This window comes from Pogona vitticeps, chromosome 3, assembly GCF_051106095.1.
Source record: "Pogona vitticeps strain Pit_001003342236 chromosome 3, PviZW2.1, whole genome shotgun sequence".
Classification (NCBI taxonomy): domain Eukaryota; kingdom Metazoa; phylum Chordata; class Lepidosauria; order Squamata; family Agamidae; genus Pogona; species Pogona vitticeps.
This window is the reverse complement of record NC_135785.1, coordinates 261,053,133-261,059,151: the sequence shown is the minus strand read 5'-3', so window position 1 is coordinate 261,059,151 and position 6,019 is coordinate 261,053,133.

Sequence of the window (6,019 nt, the reverse complement as noted above, 5' to 3'; positions counted from 1 at the left end):
AAATGCAGAAGTATCAAACAGTATACAATGGATGGTCTCTGGCTCTCTCTAGTGGGCATTTCTGGTAAATACAACCTGGAAATATCTAGAAATACGTATTTCTGACGGGTTTTTTTATTTAGTACTGTATTTTAAGGCTGTGGATGAATGAACCAGTGGATACCAATCTTGCTGATAGGGAGTCCTACTGTATCTAGTAAATTATTGAACTCACAGTCAGTCACTTCTCAGCATGACCCTCCTCACAGGGTTGTGGTGCGGATTAAAAGGGAACAGACACGTCTCACACAAGAAATTTTACTTCTAGAATACATCTTCCGAGAGCTAGCCTTACACTCCGTGTGCTACACTGCGCTTTTCTGAGCTCCGCTTATCTCTGTCAGGAAAGTGGAACCTCCATGGATGGAGGCAGTCTATCTTGGAAGTGCAGAGGCTGAGCAAAAAAGGTGGGGACTTGCCCTTCCTCAGAGGCTGGCTGTTTGTGAAGATCAGACACCTTTCTTAGGTATACCTTGAATGCAGAAAACCCATTCCTGGGTCTCATGTGTTATATAGTCACGTCTGTATTAATGGGAGCCATTCACACTCCTTTGCACGTGTTGACCCTTGAAATGTTTCCTGACCTGAAAGAGATTCGGCACAGAGCCCGGGTTTGCCATCTACAGACATCCGGTGAGGTCTAAATGTGTGGCGCCCACAGAGGAAGCCCCTCAGAGAACCAGGGGACATCCACTCCAATGGAGGGTTGGGAGACCAAGGAAAAGATTTCTTGACCCAGCGTGTGGTTAGCCTGTGGAACTCCTTGCCACAGGATGTGGGGATGGCCTCTGGCCTAGATGCCTTGAAAAGGGGATTGGACAGATTCCTCGAGGAAAAGTCCCATCGCAGGTGACAAGCCATGATTGGGGATGTATCATCTCCAGGCTTAGAAGGAAGGTAACTCAAAATGCCAGATGCAGGGGAAGGGGAGATCAGGAGACAGGTCTCTCATGATCCCGTGTGCTCCCAGAGGCATCTGGTGGAGCCACGGTGAGAGACAGGGAGCTGGACTAGAGGGGCCCTTGGCCTGATCCAGCAGGGCTCCTCTGAAGTTCTTATGAAAGCCAAAAATGAGATCTTTAAGAAAACTGAGGAACGTTAGCAATATAATCTGTGAAGATTCTCAGTCCTCCAGGTGAGGGTATCTGGAAGCTGAGTCATGGCAACTGGACTTCTCTCTTGTTAGGTTGAAAGGTTTCTCTACTCATCCAAGGAGCTTCTTCAGACTGAGGAGAGTCGGTAGGAGACCACCTGATATAACCTCCACGTTGGTTTCACTTCCCCCTGGTCTGAATAGGCTCCTTAGAAGGACAAAGTGCTGGGGGTGAGGGATAATCCCACCTCTTCAGTCCTTCTCCACCCATGATCATCATAGCTCGTTAACAGTCATCAACAGTGGTCTTTCGGGTGGGTGTGGTTCTGATGTTTCTAGCAAGAAATGAAAGGGCAGCATGCATATAGGAAATCCCTCACTCAACAGGGGTGGAGGCCTTAGATAGAATCTGTCTCCTGTTTATCAGCGGCAGTGATTTGGATGCCTAAGACTGCTTCTTCTTTATAATTCCCCTGCCTGGCTGCCTTCAAATTAGTCTTACTAGCCGCAGGCAAACAGCCAAGTGGCCACTAGCAAACCTGAACAAGTTCTCATTCTAAACATGCAACGGCCGATGAAAACGGCAACTGGGAGTTGATCTCACATACCTGCTTCCACCAGTAGAATGTGTTCCGTGCATCTCTACTCAACAGGGCCATCCAGATTTGGGGAACTACAAGTCCCAGGATCCCTTACCACTGGCTAGGCTGTTTGGGGCTGATGGGAGTTGCCATCCCACAAGGTCTAGAGAGCCATATTCTGTCTCCCTCAGTGTACAAGATGGCAGCTAAATGGGACATCTCTGCCTGGCCCGCACGTCTAGCCTCACCAAACACAAACAAGGAATACACACACTTTCACGAAGGCATGCAAGAGAAATGGCCGAGTGTCATTCTCGTTATGTGTTGTAAAATCACTTCTGACGTAAGGCAACCCTATGAATTTGTGACCTTTAAAAAGCCCCATCATTAACTGCTTTGCTAAGGTCTTGCAAACAGAAGGCTGTGGCTTATTTTATTGAGCAAATCCATCTCATGTTTGGTCTTCCTCCTTTCCCACTGCTTTTCACTTTTCCCAGCATAAGAGCACCATGGGGAAAAAAGTCTTTTACAAGCAGTTGTACAAATGTTTCCAGTCCTATTTGCTAATTGCGTTCAAATCTCCATCCTTCCTTCCATCCATCCATTATCAGCTCCTTCCTTCCTTCCTTCCTTCCTTCCTTCCTTCCTTCCTTCCTTCCTTCCTTCCTTCCTTCCGTCCATCCATTATCAGTTCCTTCCTTCCTTCCTTCCTTCCTTCCTTCCTTCCTTCGTTCCATCCATCCATCCATCCATCCATCCATCCATCCATCCATCCATCCATCCATCCATCCATCCATCCATCCATCCATCCATCCATCATCACTTCCTTCCTTCCTTCCTTCCTTCCTTCCTTCCTTCCTTCCTTCCTTCCTTCCTTCCTTCCTTCCTTCCTTCCTTCCTTCCTTCCTTCCTTCCTTCCTTCCTTCCTTCCATTATCAGTTCCATCCATCCATCCATCCATCCATCCATCCATCCATCCATCCATCCATCCATCCATCCATACATACATACATACATACATACATACATACATACATACATACATCATCAGTTCCTTCCTTCCTTCCATTATCAGTTCCTTCCTTCCTTCCTTCCTTCCTTCCTTCCTTCCTTCCTTCCTTCCTTCCTTCCTTCCTTCCTTCCTTCCTTCCTTCCTTCCTTCCGGGCCACAACTCTACACTCAGGGATGGGGTCATTTGGAGATCTGTGTTTTCCCCAAAAGCAACTGTATAGGAGTACCTCACCCACATTCCTGATTATGAGCGGCTGTGTGTTTTTCTCATCCCCTTTTGGTACCTCACTGCACAACGGGGGAAAGTCAGAACAGAATGACATATGACAGGCAAATTCTATGATGAACCTACAAAAAATCTTGTGTAGGGGGAGGTGAGTAGGATTAGATACCCAGCCACCAATTTGAACAGCAGCCACACGTTTAAGCCAAAGAAGTGGCTGAATCTGGAAACAGAGGGGTGCTCCATAAATCAAAGAGATAGAGGATCGCTAGAAGGTCAGTTGACAGTGTGATCTGCTCCTCCTTGAAATGCTACAGACTTTGTTCTGAACGCTTTCTGTGCACTTTCTCCGGATCAGACCCTTCCGAGTGTTTGCAAACTTCTACTGCGTCAACTGTTGGAATAATGGTTTATTAGCTCTGGCTAGGAGACACCTCGGATTGTCTGCACAAAGGAAGGGCTGAGCCACAGGCTTTAACGTTCTTGCCAGGCGCACGTAAAGAAACTGAGGATAAGAAGGGCCAATCCAATGAGGGGCAGAGTTTTGTGTGTCTTTCTGTGTCAAAGATCTCATGAGTGCATCCATGTAAGCAGGTGGGTGGGTGATGTTCTGATCAGCGCTTGCGTAGCGCCATAAATATTTTGCATTCAGTACCTTCAGGCTGGGATAGGGGCACGTGTCACTCTCCAGATGGGGTTGAACCCCAGGTCCCATCAGCCTCGGCCAACTGGGAAATATTTTTTTTTTAAAAAAAAATGACAGCTCCAAAATGGGGGCAGAGTTTGTTGATCCTGAAACCTGCCGCCCAAAAAAAGGAACTTCTCTCAGCTGTGATGTAGCCAACGGTGAGAGATGAGAGGCGCTGTAGTTCAAAAGCATCTGAAAAGCACTGGGGACCCTACCTCTTTCCTTATCACCATAGCCTAGGATGGTGTGTATTCCTCCTTTAGGAGAGGACAAACAGCAGCAGAGGTGGAACATGGCTTACAAAATTCTCTGCTTCTTATGGGATATTATGCATTTGTTTTGTCCAGTATCACTTCTGCTCAAACAGGTCTTGCAGGTTTTTGAAAAAATATGAAAACCTACTGTTCCTGTTACTACAGCTCATGAGCAGTGATTTCTCTCTCAAAACTGCTTCCAATTCTCTGGACAAACTGCCCTGGTTATATTTGTACTTGATCATATCCTACCTTTTATCCAGGACACTGAAGACAGTGTAGATATGTTCCCTTTTATCCTTCACAACGAGCCTGTGAGGAAGGCCAGGTTGAACAAGATTGAGTGACTAATTCAGGTTCGCTCAGTAAAAGTCATTTTGTGCCAGTTGGAGTTTGTGCTCTTCCTTCCTTCCTTCCTTCCTTCCTTCCTTCCTTCCTTCCTTCCTTCCTTCCTTCCTTCCTTCCTTCCTTCCTTCCTTCCTTCCTTCCATCCATCCATCCATCCATCCATCCATCCATCCATCCATCATCAACTCCCTTCCTTCCTTCCATCCATCCATTATTAGCTCCTTCCTTTCTTGCTTGCTTCCTTCCTTCCCACACTTTATTTTTACTGTTATATTTTTCACTCTTTTTTTAAAAAAACGAATTTGCATGTTGATGCTTTCACATGCTGCTCTTCCGGTTAAAGGCTTAAGGATGGAAGATATAATAATAGTGATGCCCCACATAACGAGCACCCTGTCTAATGATGAATCCGCATAGCGATGTGTTTTTTGTGATTGCAAAAGTGATCACATTGCGATGTTCCCAATGGCAAAAGATTGCTTTGCGATGATAGGTAAGCGTTTCGCTTACTGATTTTCGCATAGCGATGTTTTTTCTAACAGCTGATCGGCGGTTCCAAAATGGCTGCCAGGTAAATAAAATGGCCGCCCGCTGTGTTTTTGTGCCCTTTCCTCGCTTACCGGGCAGCGAAAATGGCGGCCGCATGGAGGATTTCCACATAGCGGTGAGTTTTCCCCCATAGGAACGCATTAAACATGTTTTAATGCATTCCTATGGGATTTTTTGTCCTGCATAGTGACGAATCCGGATAGCGACGACTTTTTTGGAACGGATTATCGTCGCTATGCGGGGCACCACTTGTAGTACCAACAATATCTGTTAAGCAAAACTGATCTATTCCTATGCATAAAGCAAGCACCAGGTGCTGTATTTAAGGGTGTTCTCACCTTGTACTCGATCAGCCTTCCCCACCCCCACCCCATCCCAGGCTCTGTTTGCAGAGAAATTCTCCTTTCTGTCTCCTGAAACTTCCTGCAGCCTGTGCGTAATTCTCTGATTCCCCAGCCATGAACCTTTCACCGGACAGACTCCCTTGCCCGACCCTTCACTTCCGTCCTGTCTTCCATAACCTCGGGGATGGCCTGTTTCCAACCCGTATTCCTAGCAGGGTTCAAAAGGGTAACACCTTCCTCTTCAGATCTTTGGAAAGGACACAATGAGCAGTCCTTTCACCCCATCGCTCACCCTCCAGATGTTTCCTGAGACAGTGAGATCATCTGTGCCTTGTCTTGGCATCCCAGTCCACCACTGGGTCATGAGTCTCAAAACTCTGGTGCATACACGTCCCACACCACGGCTTCACCAATTAATTGGTGGGTATTGTAATCCAATAAAAGTGTGCATATGAGAGAGGGATCTGTATCCTCAGTAAGTCAGGTTTCTCCTGATCCATTGTTCCCACCTGGGGACGCTGGATGCTAACACATCATCCCCAGCTTGAATGATCATTGAACACGTTTGTCTTTTGCCCGTTGGAAGGAGATGCAAGGTGCTCTTCGCTCATTGCCACAGGTGAGCATCATCCCATTTCAGTTCAAATACCTATACAGTACCCATATATCATTAGATCTATGGCCATGCTAACTGGGGATTCTGGAAGTTGTAGTTCAAAAAACTAATATTCTAAGTTCAGTACATTGCAGCCAGCTTGTCATTAGAAGCTACCCTGTTTCCCCCCAAATAACCTGAAAATAAGCCCTAGTATGGTTTTTCAGGATGCTCATCATAGAAGCCCTACCCCAAAAATAAGCCCTATTTAAGTGAAACCCCGCCCTCCGCCC